The sequence below is a fragment of the Dermacentor andersoni genome, chromosome 8, assembly GCF_023375885.2.
Source record: "Dermacentor andersoni chromosome 8, qqDerAnde1_hic_scaffold, whole genome shotgun sequence".
Taxonomy (NCBI): Eukaryota; Metazoa; Arthropoda; class Arachnida; order Ixodida; family Ixodidae; genus Dermacentor; species Dermacentor andersoni.
The window spans coordinates 83,666,571-83,681,432 of record NC_092821.1 but is presented as its reverse complement, the minus strand read 5'-3'; the positions used below and the strand labels follow the sequence as shown (position 1 = coordinate 83,681,432).

The following is a 14,862-nucleotide window of genomic DNA, read 5'->3' as shown; positions in this document are numbered from 1 at the left end:
TGAAGGTTAGTTGATGAAAAAATCTTGCTAATACTGAATACAATAGTGAAGCTGTGAACGGCTTTCGGACTCAGTTACTTAGTAGCAGTTGTGCAGTTGTTCACGCCTCGTGCTTTTTGAAAAAAAGTTTTTTTTTTCTTTTCGGACATCATGACGCACATTTTAGTGGAATGCTTTAACGACGATAAGTGGGACGTTTATCCGTTAATGTGCTTGGCTCACCCAGCTACTAGTCTTCGACTGATGTGCGAGCCTGTTTGTTTTGATGAGTTGCGCGGCAGAGGTCATGATGCCTGTTGGAGAGAAGGCACACCGAAACAGTCGCAGCCACAGTTCTGAAGATAGGTAAGTAATGTCGTTTTCTTGGGCACGTAGCCTTTTTTCTATTCTGACATTGACAAGCGTGAGATGTTAAGCACACCGTTCACTTTCTTCAAGTAAACCGTATGCCCCGGAGCGAAAGCGCGCGATACGCATTTCGTAACTATGGTGGCCGCCGTGGCAATTTTGGGCTCGAGGTCGTGGATACGATCCCTGCGGCGGCCGCATGCCAAAAGAGCGGAATGCAAAAACGCTCGTGCATTGTGCATTGTATGCACGTAAAAATTTCCAGGAAGTCAAAATTAATACGGAATCCCCAACTACAACCTGCCTCATAATCAGATCGTTGGTTTCGCACGTAGGACATAATTATTTTTTTAATTCGTTGTGGCTCATCGTATACCATACGGTTAGTGTGATCACCTTTTGTGCCGCAGCGGCTAAGCGCGCCTCGATTTAGGTTTCAGCTAATGATGGGGCGCACCGCGAAATATATTTCGCCTCGTTGGGATTTGCGGAGAACGGCCAACCAATTAGTCACAGCTTCCGCGCGGTGACTGTACACGTATACTCAGCGCAAATGAAAAGAGGTGTGGTGACGACGTCGGCAAAGAGCACAGCCGCCGACGGGCTCACCTTATCGCCTATCACCGCCAACTCAGTGGCTATGGTGTTGGGCTGCTGAGCACGAGGTCGCGGGATCGAATCCCGGCCACGGCGGCCGCATTTCGATGGGGGCGAAATGCGAAAACACCCGTGTACTTAGATTTAGGTGCACGTTAAAGAACCCCAGGTGGTCAAAATTTCCGGAGTCCTCCACTACGGCGTGCCTCATAATCAGAAAGTGGTTTTGGCACGTAAAACCCCATAATTTTTTTTTATCACCGCCAAAACTACCGCAGTAAGCATGTTTATCTAGCCCGGCGGGTTGCCGTTGTAGGCGTACTGTACAATTTTAATAGGCGATAACCGAAACATGCCACTGTTCTCTGCTGCCTCTTTGAGTTGGATCGATCCGAATGTGCGTTGCTTTGGAGAAGCGAAAGGAGCGCCAATCGGGGCGTTGTCGCCTCGAGCTAAGCGTCGCACTCGAGCACCATTTGCGTGGTGAAGAATGACGCGTGCATGAAGCTAGCTCACTGCGCGGACGCTACCGCGCAAAACGCGCAGGGGCGTGTGCGCGACGTTCTGCACACAAATCGCGCGGAATGATCGGAGCCACGCCGGAGCGGCTAGCTTCAAAGGAGCGGTACTTGTTGTCACCCGTACAGGCACGCTCACGCTCGCATCGCTCTCGGCGTATCTTTAGGTCATTCCTTCTGCTGGTCTTCTACCCAAAGATTCGATATCTGCTTGGTATCGGCTATGCACTGTCGCGTGGTCTTTGGTTCTGCGAGACAGCCGGGATTATTTTTCCCCGCTTTCCCCAGCCGGGAATATTTTCCCCATTTCTTCCTATTCTCGACGGCACTCGTAAAGAGTGGCAAATTCTTACTTGCCAGTATAGTGTGTACTTCTATTTCGTGCGTAGTGATGTGAAGTGTGTAGCAGATACTTAATCCGCGTAATCTCATTTTCTGTCCACCTTCCCTTCTCACAGGTTGCGCATGCAGCAAATTCCCAGGTGCTAAAGTGTTCTACGCCAAAAGCACCTTGGCGTCGTGAAAGAGACACCCGTTGATATGCGACAGATTCACTAGCAAGCTCGCATCTCTGTTGCCACTCTCCATCAAGCGGGATTTTCAACTATTTTGTGTGCTGATCTGCGGTTTACTAGCTGCCACATGGACGCTGTGAAGGCTTACTTTCGATTTGCTCTGGCGTTTAGTAGTAAAGGATGGGCTACCTTTTGAGGGGAGGCATTTACTTTTGTTTGTGAGAATGTTTACCAGCCTAACCAAGTGATACGTGCGTACTGTAAACAGCAGCACGAACAGACGCGGACGACGGACGACGAAATAGGTAGGAGCACACACGATCGCAAGCTCTACTAAATGTTTACTTTTGATGACAGAGGTAATAAAGGTACTGGTAAACTTGACAAAGGTAAAAATCCGTGCATGCGTGGCAGAAACAGCCACGTGCGACAAGAAAAAAATATTAAAAAGCCATGTCATGTAGAATAAACGTGCGTGAAGAACGAGAACTATCGGACAAATCTTTCCAAAAAGCGAAAGATTTGTCCTATAAGTGATATTACCCAACGAGAAATACTTTTTTGAGAACTGCAACTTTTTCCCCAAAAGGGCAACAGATAACTTGGTTGTGCATTTGTTTCGTTTGTGATCAATAAATATTGATTCTAGAACTCCTGTGGTGTGGCGGTATAGAGCAGAAAGAACGATTGTTTCATCACAAAGACCAGAACACAAGAGGGCTTATGGAAGCATTATTTATTGATCACGAAGAAATATTCATAAGGAAGATTGCTGTGACCCTTAGTGGGAAAGAGTTGCTGCAGTATTTCTCGTTAATATCAATTACCGGACAAACCTCTCAGTTTTCATGTGTTTGTTAGTTTTTTACGCACCTGTTTATACTACAGGGCGTATTTCGGTCCTTTTTTGTTGTGCCGGGCTGTTTCTGCTGCGCATCCATGGCTTTTTCTTTGTGAAGTCGGCCAGTGTGTTTGAAATCTTTGTCTTCACGAATAAACTTCTAGTTGAGTCAGCGTTCATGTGCGTTCCTACCATAATTCATCCTTGTCGTCTCTGTTTGGGTGGTTGTGAAATATAAATGTACACCGAATTGGCGAAGTGTCCATAGAATTGATATATGAAGTTATTTGCGCTGTTTATGTCAGGAAGAACGCTATAGGGTCTTATCTTCTCTTTGTTTTTAAAACAGAGTACATTTTTCTAGTTCAACTTAAAGGAGTCCCCTGAGGAAGCCAATAAGAGTGGTGGAAACTTCTTTTGTGTGTAAGATTTATAAATTTCATTCATTCAAGGCATGCCATGGCACATGCCTGATTGTAGGTTGCAAGCATTCGTAGTAAGATCTACTTTTCGGTTCTCATGACGCTTCTTTGTACTGTGCTGCATTCTCCCGGCACATTAACCTTTTTTATGGTCTAAGTGCATGCGATCTTTTTCTATATGTTGGAGCGAAAATTGTGAGCTTAAATATGCATATATTTCATTTTCCTTGTAATTTTTTTTCAACACGAGTGCTATAGCTCCCTCCACCTTTCAGTTACTGCTTAGTACCAATTTTTATGCAACCTTTATGTATTTTATGCAGCAAAATTCTGGTGCTATCCTCCGAAATTGAGGTAATTGGTGTTTCTTATATTCATTTTTTGCGTTTTTCACTGTCTCACCAATCTGGCTGTCGAGTCATTGGAACCTTTTCTCATCCTTTATGACTTTTTGGGGTACTTGATACTGAAAGTGCAGGTGACCATTTATTTGGCTGTTTCGAATTGTGTTAGCCGTGTGTTACTACGAATTTTCTGTGCTAAATAATTATTTTTTCTCTTATCGTTCAAGGTATTAGCCTTGCCTTATCTCTTTATTGACTGAGGTACCACCTAATTGCTGGGCATAAGGAAAAAGGCCCCAAAAAGTGCTCTAATGAGCTTTGTGCAAGTCCAGAAAAATTACCTGAAAATGAGCTCACTAAATTGAGCAAATGCCACCGACAAACTCTCTGTACCCCAAATTAACATAATCAAATGGTGTACTGTTTGTTCTTGACTTGTGCCAGGGAGATAAGCTGCATTCATTACACAAAAGTTTTACAAGTTTATTTCCGAAGAAAGCAAACCTGGCTCGTGAGAATCATATGATTCAGGTGTTCACCATGCCCGACAACTTTCAAAATGATGTCTCGTCAAATAAGAGATGTTGAGTGATGTTATTTTATAAAATAATTGGACAAAATGAAAATATATACATCTCGAAGCCAAAGCTCAGGCAAGTCTACTTTGGTACTTCATTAAATTTTAATCGCAGTGAAAGACGTGTGCTACAGCTTGTATATATTTACGTGAAGTCATTTGTTATAAGTCTGTTATTTCGCCTTCTCACAGTCAGCCGTAGCTCTTCCTGTGATGTGTTTGTGTGTGAAACATTTTAATGTAAGATATTCAGATGTCTTCTGTGTATTCAAACGCAAGCAGCTTGAAGTGTTCATGTGTTCAAAGTTGGTTGTTACAAGGGTATGCTTAAGCCCTGCCTTTTGAGTCGCTTTGCCTTCTAGTCATAAACTTAAGTCAGAAGTGAAGACCACAATGGTCGTTTTGATTGAATTCATAGGTATAGGTTTTTTCAGATGTATTTACACTGCTAGAGTGCTGTACGTACTAGCCTATGTCTCCAGGTTGTATGTAGTGGTGCCTTATGTACTGTAATAATGTTTCACGTGCACTCATCTCTAGTGTAAATAAATAACGGTACTTCAAGCTTATCAGTCTCTCCTTTGATTTTGTTTGTGTTTGGGAAAGTTATGAGCAGGCACCGGGGCATGCAAATGTGAACAGCAAAGCAATTTCAATACATGAATAAAAATCCACTAGCCCAACGAAACATCAATCATATTTCAATGGTGACTTCTGAAATCTCAATGCCATCTCAACTGTGCCACAATGTGCTTTTCAATGCTGCGGCAACAGTAACTCATCAACAGGTCAACAGATCTACCACAACGTCAGTTCAACGCAGAATCAATTGTAACTCAACAACCATTCAACAAAACGAACACAACGGGCCGTCTAAGCACTATCGACTTTCAATGGTAACTTAACAATTATTCAACATTGAGGTACCCAATGGTGTTCCAATTAAATTTAAGCGCCCAATATTCAAGATTCCTCAACACTCAACCCAACAATTCTCCAACAAACTCTCAATAGTTCCCAATAAAAAACTCAACTTCGACCAACGATATTTCAATGCCTTCTCAATATTTTTTTGTACGGGTACGTTGCTCACAGCTAAAGCCGGTACAGCTGCGCAGGCGTAAATTGACAAACGTTTTAGTAGAGAAACTGCGCAAGTTCTGTCCTGGGAAACTGCATTTCAATCGGATTAGAATCTCGCTGTTTTACAAGCACATGAAAGGCTTAGCTTTCAAAAAGAAATTACCACGTAAACTTCTTGATGTTACAAAAAATAATTTCATCACATTGATAACTGTCGTAGGTAGAGAAAACAAGATCGCTTGTCTTGATTTCATGTAGCCCATGAGTTGCGATCGTGACACGAGTGTTGATCGTATTTTTGTTCTTCTCGGAGGCGAGCCTTAAACCACAACATAGCGATGCCAGCGTTAAGAAACGGGAAAGGAACGTGCATTTATTTACGCTCAAGGGTAACTAGGCGCTCAAATATTGAGCGTGCCTAAAACGTCTCCTCTGTTTCAAATCATAGTCCCGTTTTCCCCTTCGCGACCATACTCCACGATCACCTTGCCGGATAAGTGGTGCGATTGCTCGCATCTTAAGCACTCGGGCGATTGATGAAACACCATCGCGCCCACGTAGATGCAATTCTCGTTCACTGCCCGGGTCGCTGCCTTCCTTTGCGAACGAGCCGTTTCCGGTCTTCGTGGAATTGGGCCGACACTTTCGAAGACTATTGGTGAGTTTGTCGATGCCGAGCTTTCATGAAATTTTGTTGACGGGCCTGGGACTATTCCGGGCCAATATCCCGCGTGGCCTCTGCGAACACCTTCCTTCACTGCTGTAGAATTTTCCGCCAGAAACGCCGCCCCATCACCGCCCATGTGACCACTCAGGTGCTGGAAAAGGCGCTCACAATGGCGCGCAGCAGACGGCGCTGAAGGGCGTCAAGCTCAATGCTAAACAGGGTTTCGAGGAATACCAGTTCGTAATTAGGCGCCCCGTCACCCTAGTCCGGTGGAAATATAATTAAAGGAAACGAATAGCAAGCTGTCACAACAACATGCATTTGTCTCATTTGAATTAAAAATTGAGCACTCATCGCTACTGTGCTGTATTGTTCATATTTTATTACGCTTGTTTCAGCCCAAGTATTATATTTTCTCCTATGCACAATTTGGCAAAAAAATTGCTGCACTTTTCTAATGCAATTTTTTCATACATCTTGCACAACCCTGACAACGGTAATGCAAATGGAATGCGTTTTCACTGGCACTAATTGAGAGGCAAGAGGATGTGTGGACTGCCACTTTGTTTAATTATAGTTATTGCTGAAGAATATAAGATCATAAAGCTCTCTCATGGAAATAATTTTGTTTGTGAGTGATACCTAGACCATCTTCAAAAGCGACCATACTCACAACTGCGCGGTCACTTATTAGGATTTACCACATGAAGTATTGGTCGGTGAATGACACGAATGAGCGTATGACGTGAATTAGGACAAGTAGACGTTCCTTTGCTACCAGCACTCCGATGTCAGCAACTTTATATGGACAATGCGCATGAAGAATGTTCTCCAGTTTCTGAAAGCCGACTTCGACGACATTTCAAAAATGTTCCATTCCGTAGAACTCGAGCGATTGCCCGTCGGTTCTACTTCAGGTTAAGTGAAAGTTGCTCCAAGTCAGAGTGGGCACATACCCAATTCACTCATCTCGCTGGTCGCTAAATTGTTTCCGTGAAAGGCGTTCATTGAAAAGCGCCACATACCCAATGCATTTGTAGTGCAGCTTGCGAAAGCGTCGGATTGCTGTCATTGAGGAGGCCTTGTGACATGGATTCGATTACGCGTGCCACCGGAGATATTTAATGGATTTTTAAGCGTTAGCAGGCTTAGGGTCCTCGCGCATTTTCTGTGGGCTGTCTGCCTATTTATCCATTATCATCCCGCTACGTATGTTAGTACGTGTGCTTAACACCATTTTCCCGCCTGCTTGGCTGCGCAACAAAGAGATTGGTTACGTTCGGCTATTCATCGAACACCTTTCATGCCAACGTTTTCGAAAGCTGTGCAAAGAATAAATACACTAGCTATCTTCCGCTTTTCAATGAGCCTCTCGAGAACTTGGGTTACTGAGTACGTGGCACAAAGTGCACGGCAAGCAGGAGAATAATTATCGGCGTTCCCAGGCCCCGGAGCACTGCAGTTTTAAGGTTTAAGGGCCCCGTGTCACAGAGAATCCGGTGTCGGCTTCCAGCATAGGAAGTCGTTCCGGCAAAACAATTTTCGAACAACTCATTACCAGGCCGTCCAACTAGCGCAATGAAGTTACTTAACCAATTGTATTTCTCAAGCTAGAAGACGTAGAAAAATCGTAAAGTACGACATACGCACAAACTACAGACATGAGAGCCCTCGGATTGTAATTTCAATGTAAGAGAAAACAAATTCTGTTGCGCGAAAACTCACACCCCTTTTCCTTCGTTTTAACCATTCGTAGACCAGCGACGGCGCGTTAATATCTAGGAGTCCACGGAACGACGTGCCCGCTTCCTCGAAACCCTTCTAGATGGCGCTCGCTTCCACCGGAATGCGGATGACGCAAGAGGCCACGTTTCTACCAGAGAGCCCGCCTTCGTGCCTATCATTTGCCGCGGCCGTTTCCGGTAAACATCACGGTTAGCCACGCTGTCATTTTGCCCGAAAGCGTGAGAAGCAGTCAGAGATATTTGAATGCTTTCGCGTTCCACTCCCAAAGGCGATGCTCAAGCGGCCTCCTAATTGTTTCGTCTGGCACGGCACGCGTGGATTTATCGGCAGCGTCACTGGATGGAGTAGCGTGGCCACAAGACGGAACGAGAAAAAAGACTAATTTACGCTCGGCGCATTTTTACGCATTCGCACGCAGCGGCGTTTCCATGCACCTCGGAGCGCACGCACAGGCGTCGCGACGGCTGCGCTAGATTGCACCCAGTGTTCTTAGCGAAGCGCGAAATGCGAGTCCCGTTGTAGTAAACGCCTCACATATATTTAACTGTTTTCGACAGTGGAGACAGGTTGTGTTGCTATATTGATCCAATGCTAACCCTTTACCGCCGACAGTCATCGCGAGATGGGCTCTGCCACAATTCTTTTATATTCCTTTTTTCAGTTGAATCTACGCTCTCAAAGTAAAAAATTTTAGTGTGTTTTGTAATCGCCCTATAGCGTAGCTATTGTAGTGTTCTCCTTTACCACTACCTAATCCATCTGCCGTCGAATACCAATGTGCAAGGTTTACGACATGAGCTGAATTGGGGTGAGCAAGAAGCGGTAACGGTAACTATGGAACAATAACGTCATCGCAAAATCTCAGTCGTAACTCCGTCAACGTCCGTTGTCATCCTTCACGCTTCTTGACACTCTCGTTTTTACGGCAAGTTTGATGGCGCATATCTTCAATATGGCGTCATTATGTCTGGCAATTCATTCCAAGTGGACACGCCCCACAAACTCACCGGCTATAATTGGCAAATTGATATATAATAAATATTAGTTCAGAATATAATTAGTGACGTTTTGTTAATTACTTGACTGCGAGTTCTGATATTCTTGCTAGTAATGTCCGCTTCTCTGAATAATTAAAATCAAGGACTAGAATTATGTTATCTGCAGGCGGGTTATTTTTATCGGTTCGGTAAAACTTAAAAATGATGGCCCTGCAGAAATGGGCTCATCATATATGCATGCAGTCGAAATCAGGCACCCTATTCAAGCCTGCACCACTGTCACAAATATTTCCCATCCGGTAGCCTCCTTTCTTGGAAAGTATTAAAGGGATGTTCGTGTAGCTGTGGCTAGGTATATAGTTGTATAAGGACGATTTCTTTGATACGTTCTGAAGATTTTCCATGACCATTCATTTTAGCTACTAAAAATTTCTGTATAGTGCGTCTTTTTAGACGCATACAATTATTTTCGTAACTCACCCGATATTGTGCCCATTACCAATGGTTGCTTTATCCACTATTAGGGGACAGTTTCCACGGCACGTTCACCTACTTCAGTTGAATTGTCATTAGGGAGAATTCATTATAGTGGCTCTCAGAATTTACAGTTCCCGCAATCTTGCAAGGCCAGATGTTCACGTTGGGGTGCATTATTGCAATTGGGGTGTAATTGGTGTCACATGCTAAAGCTATTAGCACTTTCCTTCTAGCTCCAAATGTTTTGTATATAATAAATTTAAAATTAATATATAATATAATATATTTTATCGTATTTTGTTTCTCCAATAAGTCTCACGGGCATGAGCCAAGAGTTTAGGCGACAAAAAAAAAGCAGAAAGAATTAAAGCTGCCACAGAGATGTTTGCTCAGCCGTGCAGGAATTTATAGATGGTTCCGGAGGGTTTTCTGAAGTTGTTCATAGGTTATTTTTATTCATTTGATCTGGACCATTTGACTAATTTGAGAATAATAGAAGTGGCCTAGTACCATCCAAATCTTGGCCAATCCCCCGCGGTAGGTGTATGCGTTCATTGAAGAAAAACCAAACCAAACCCACGTCAGTGATCTACGACAGGGGTTGTACCTCACCGCGATTTTCTTTCTCGTTTCGGTTTTTTCTCGCTCCCCCTATCCTTTAACATTTACCTCCCGGCTTCTTGACCAATCGCCTGTAATGGGTAAGCGCCACAAATGAGGAACAACCAAGCAAGCAAGCGACCGGCGATCAAAGGAGAAGAAAAAGAAGCCAGGACTCAGCGAGGTCTCAGCCACGTGGTCACGGTTGCACGTGGTCACAGTTGCACACCCCACAAGTTGTATTTGTGCAAGCACAATTAACACCTTTAAATGTTAGCCTTAGAGAAATAATTCCGCTTCATAGCTCTACAGGATCGCTCAAAATTGAATTTGCAGACATTTTTCCTAACAATGCAAAATTTCTGCCCACAACATATTTGAATGACTGTTAAGAAGAATATTTCTTGTAAACGGTCAGTGTGCTTTTCTACCTAAATTATTCTTGGAACCGGAAATGGTGTCCTAACCGGAAATTCGAAGTTTCATTCACTAGGCTGCGTTGCCGTATTCCAACACTTAATTTTTACTTGCACATGTGTGGTCTGGCGGTATCCTCTCTATGCTACCTCTGCAATGAACCGGAATCTATAGATCATTTTTTATTATCTTGTCGGCGATTCTCTGTTCATCGAAAACTATGTCTAGAAATCCCACTTCAAAATTTAGGATTGCCTTTAAACAGCACTCCTATTCTCTCCCTTAGAGCAACAGTATTGGGATACAGCCACAGCAACGTATGCCTAGCCATTTATAATTTTCTATGTGGCACCCCGAACGTTTCCCTAGCCCGGACTGCCCTCTGTGTGGTGATTATGCGGACTTCGAACATGTCCTGTGGGGCAGCGCCTCTGCCGGTCCCCCTTTCACTCAAGAGGAAATGATGAAGCTAATAAAGGCCCAAGATCAGACCTCTCAAATCCTGGCAGTCCAGAGGGCTCGCGAGAGGGCCGTCAGGTTTCACCTGATGGTCCCCGAGTAGGCCTAGCCAGGTGACGTGGAGCTTGGCTAAATCTATAGTGGACCGAATAAAGTTGTTTCTCTCTCTCTCTCTCTCTATGTGGCACAAAGAGAATGCCTTGTTAATAGTTCTAAGTTTCCACAATTGATTTACTTCTACTTCAGTCTACGAAATTCAAATATATAAAAGCACAAATACAGAGTTTAAATCCTTCTAGTATTCTTGTTGAAAAATTTAGCTTACCCAAGATTAAGTATATGTTTTTTAAAAATTAATATTATTTTTTTTAGTATTCCTATCAACGCAAGGCTTACTATAGTATTGATCACTAGTTTTACTCATGTATTCACAGTTTATTTTTCATCTTGGATTATATATTTATTTTACTTTTTGTGTTAGTTATTTATTAACCAAATCCTTTTATTCATTCAATCATATTACCACCCGATTCGTGGCCTATCCCCCATAGTGGGTTTGTGCCATTTATTGAGGATTCATCGTCATCATCATCAGCCACGGCGTTTGCTCAAGGTTACTGCAGGATTAGGCCTCTTTCCAGTCACTCGAGTGAATCTTCGTGATTGCGGCCACAGAGATCGGGTAAGTGAACTTTAATTATAGAGCTCAGTGTGCTTCGTCTTGTAACCAACGACGCCCCGACAGGTGTGACATTAAGCCATGCCGGTGTCGTGCTTAGCGTTGTGCTTTTAAAGGCACTGAGGCACGCTGTGCTGGGCATACACCACCGACAATACTTTCTTACTTCCCAGTGAGATCAATACGACAAAAAAAAAAAAAAGAGCAGTGATATGTTTGTTCACAACACGGCTTAGCTAGTATGCGGTGAGGCCACAGCACGCGCTCTGAACGCGGATTCTACGCCGAGCTATAAAATCCGTTTGTGCGTGAAGAGCCATTGCAGCTCATGAACTAGAAACACATTCTTTATTGCGATACACTGAAGTAAAGCTTGCGGGAGGAAGGGAACCGGTCGGGTCAAAAATATTGGTCACAAGAAGAGCCATCTTTAACCCAAAAACGCTTTCAGCTATGGTGTGACTGCTCTTAAAGGGCTCTTAAACATCCACTGATAATGAAAGAAAATGGGGCTCCCACGCTGTGAAGGTGGTTGGCTAGCGAAGCTGTGGTATCACGTGATCATATAGAACAATGTGACGTCACCTTGAACTGGGTCCTATCGAGCCTGAGCCCGACGCTGTTGTGCATACTGACGTGGCTGTTCCTTACTTCGCTCATCGTATTCGCGCTGCTCTTCGGGAGTCCTAACTATGCATGGCTCTTCCATAGCGCTCTCACAAGGTTTTCTATTTTTTTTTACATATGAAAGTGCAGTGACGTCACTCTCTGCTTTCTATGCTACATTTGCCGCTTCTCTGCAACTGCCTTCTAAGGAACTTGGAAGTTCGGCTGCGGAAGGGAAGAAATTCCCGGATGCCAGTCGTATACAGCTCCGCTGTTTAAGAGGAATTGCGCGCAGCTCTCCGGACTATATTGGCTTTTTCTTCACGCGCCGTGACCCTAACAGTGCCAAGTGTGTGATGTCACCAAACCTTGAAGATAGCAAAGAAACCACTTACAAGGGACATTTCCGATCCGCCTGCTAGCACACTATTACCATGCACTCATACGCCGCCCCTGTTCGTCTCTCTCGCTTTCTTGTTGTGCCCAATCAACTGTTGTCAACTTGTGTTGTCTGTTTTCCACCGCTCGTATGGCATCTAAAGCGTGTAGCCAAAACGCGCGAGTCCTGATGAGTGGAAGTGAATCGTTTGGTCAATCAAGAAGGATTGACAGGGTGACGTTCAATACTGACGTAATGAGCACGTGTCTTCTAGATGAATGCAATTGTAGCGGAAGATAGCGTCCGTGGGGGACGTGATGAATGCGACACTGAAATCAATCGCCCGCCTTCGGGATTCGAGTGGGTTAGGGGCCCTTTAACAACAACAGGAGCCAATGAGGGGCTTAAGGGAATGGGCTCTTTTTGCTCGGGCGCGCAACAGTGCTGTGAAGATTTTAAGTGCGGCTTCGCTTCGCTTCAATAGGACGCCAGACGCTGGGTGACGTGTCGACCGGGAGCACTGCATTACTCATAATCACCAATAGCCAATGTGTAAGGAGCAATCACGCAGTGTTTTCCAGCAGCAAACAGCTCTGCATTACAGCTCGTAACATCAACTGAATATAGTACATGCATTTTTGACGGGCTCTAAGAAAGCGTCCTCAACCTGTTCACAGGATCTTAACGAGTTGCTTTGCATTCAAATGAAAGGAGTGATTTTGCTTTTTAAGTAAGAAAAAGCAGCGCCTTACAGTTGAGGGCCAATGCAATTTGAAGATTACTTCCATATGAAGAACTACCAGATTAAAGCGTAGAAAAATAAAACAAGAGAATAAAAAAATTCGCCTGGCTGCTGAATGCGCTATACATTGGCTTCGTGTCCTGTTTCCTGTGTTGGGGGCTGTCCTGCCGCATCCTGGTAAGATTAAAGGACATACAGCTTGAACGTAGAAAATAGGCTACCGAAGAAAGATTACGTATTGGTACTGCTCCCGGCTTAGATTACACAGTGAAGCCGGCCAAATTCTCAACCAATGCTTCAAGAAGTGCATAAAGCGTGAATCTATATTATTTTACAATTCAGCAAATTTTTTTCTATTTTTTCACTTTACAGGGGACGCAACGGAATAAACGCGGGAAAGTGGTAAGTTTATGCATAGATAACATAATATCCATCCTGCACCACGCATGGTCGACAAAAGAAGGGTTCTGGATTTCCAAACGCTTTTCCATACTTTGTCCACTGGGTTTCGTGCAGCGCCAAGTAGGTCCATTTGAAATCTAAAGTCTGGGACATTGGCGTTCCCAACTTGATTGATCACAATCTAAACGTTATTTTTTTAGAAATATGTACAAAAATATTTTGGCCATAAAGGCAATAATTACGAAGATCACGGACACTCATCGCATATTCTCACGACAGTGTCCACGTCTGCCACATTCTTCCCACTGAGTATAGCGCAAATACGTGTCCTTAGGTTGCTTACAATGTGTGCGCAACACCTTAAGCGTTTCTGTTCCCGCTAAGGAAACACGCAATAAATGTTGTAATAAAATATGCCGTTCTGTGCGCCAAAACCAGGATTTTATTATAATGCACGCCGAAGCGTGGCACGATAGATTAACTATGACAACTATGTCATCCATGACCTGTCTCGAATGCGTGGGACACGGACGTTTTTGCATTTCGCCCCCATCAGGATGAAGCCACCGCCGCGGGAGACTTGATCCCGCTTACCCATCACAGCGGCTGATCCAAAATACTCATTTAGGATATATATGTATATATATATATATATATATATATATATATATATATATATATATATATATATATATATATATATATATATATATATATATATATATATATATATATATTGTCGCGAAGCACTTTGAGCAGTAAGCGTTCGCGACTAGAACGTTGGAGCAGCGACGAGAGGTAGTGTAGCGGACCGAGCACCGAAACAAGGTTGTTCTTTCTCGTCGTCGTTGTCTCTCTCCTAGCCAGAGACCCACTGCTCCCTATATTACAGTACAGTTTTCTTCCCCGCGGAAAAGGAAGCCGTCCTGGCGGCCTACGGGTAGGACAGCACAGGCGGATCATAGTAGGGCTTGAGACGCTGGGCGCGCACAATTTCGCGTCCACGATGGCGCTGATCCAAAGGTAGCTCGAGGGGTTAACACAATATAGTCGACTGGAGACGTTTGGTTGATCACACGGTATGGGCCTTGGTACTTCGACGGGAGATTCGGTGACAGTCCAGTAGTAGAGGCTGGAACCCGCAGCCGCACTAGCGAGCCAGGAGCATAGGATACAGGAGCATTGGAACTTTGTCGATGGTGCATCTGGCGTTGCTGGTCTTCTGCCGTAAATATACGGGAAAGCTTGCGACACTCTTCTGCGTGGGCAGCAGCTTCGGATAGGGTAGTTGTTTCCGTGGAGTCAGGGCGATACGGAAGGATAGTATCTATTGTGGAAAAAGGTTCGCGTCCGTACAGCAGAAAGAAGGGTGAAAATCCCGTGGTAGTCTGCGTGGCGGTGTTGTAAGCTTAGGTCAGAAAGGTAGAACATGGTCCCATTGGGTT

The 14,862-nt window shown here is 44.2% G+C and overlaps 1 long non-coding RNA gene across 1 annotated transcript in view; it reads right to left on the bottom strand.

Moving 5' to 3' along the window:
* LOC140219834 (uncharacterized) overlaps positions 1–14,862 on the bottom strand; it is an 83,830-nt gene that overhangs the window by 59,806 nt on the left and 9,162 nt on the right. The window lies entirely within an intron of this gene.